The 337-nt window shown below is 35.0% G+C and overlaps 1 long non-coding RNA gene across 1 annotated transcript; it reads left to right on the forward strand.

The window, feature by feature from the left end:
• Positions 1–337, forward strand: LOC104775409. The gene is made up of 3 exons (XR_765896.1): positions 1–73; positions 169–234; positions 326–337. It is a non-coding gene; the product is annotated as an uncharacterized LOC104775409 (long non-coding RNA).

Consider the following 337-nt stretch of genomic DNA (forward strand, 5'->3'; position numbering starts at 1 on the left):
TGAAAAATTACCATCAAATCCTTACGCTTTCGCTTCTATTCTTCGAGCTTCTCTTTCCGACTGGAGAAGAAAGGTAAACTAAAAACCCTGTAGAAATCTTAAACCCATTTTTACTAAAAAGTCATTTATCTCTGACCAATTTTTATCAATTGGGGGGAAATTTTGTAGGGGAAGAAAGGAGTTTGGTTAAAGTTACCTGTGGAACAATCAGAATTTGTCCCAATAGCTATAAAGGTAAACAATATGAAAATGGTGCTTGACCTTGTCTGATAAAGCAGAGTTGATTTGTGTATGCAAGTTAATGATGTTTTGTGGATTTTTGCAGGAAGGTTTTGAG

Source organism: Camelina sativa, unplaced genomic scaffold (assembly GCF_000633955.1).
Source record: "Camelina sativa cultivar DH55 unplaced genomic scaffold, Cs unpScaffold13812, whole genome shotgun sequence".
NCBI classification, from domain to species: Eukaryota; Viridiplantae; Streptophyta; class Magnoliopsida; order Brassicales; family Brassicaceae; genus Camelina; species Camelina sativa.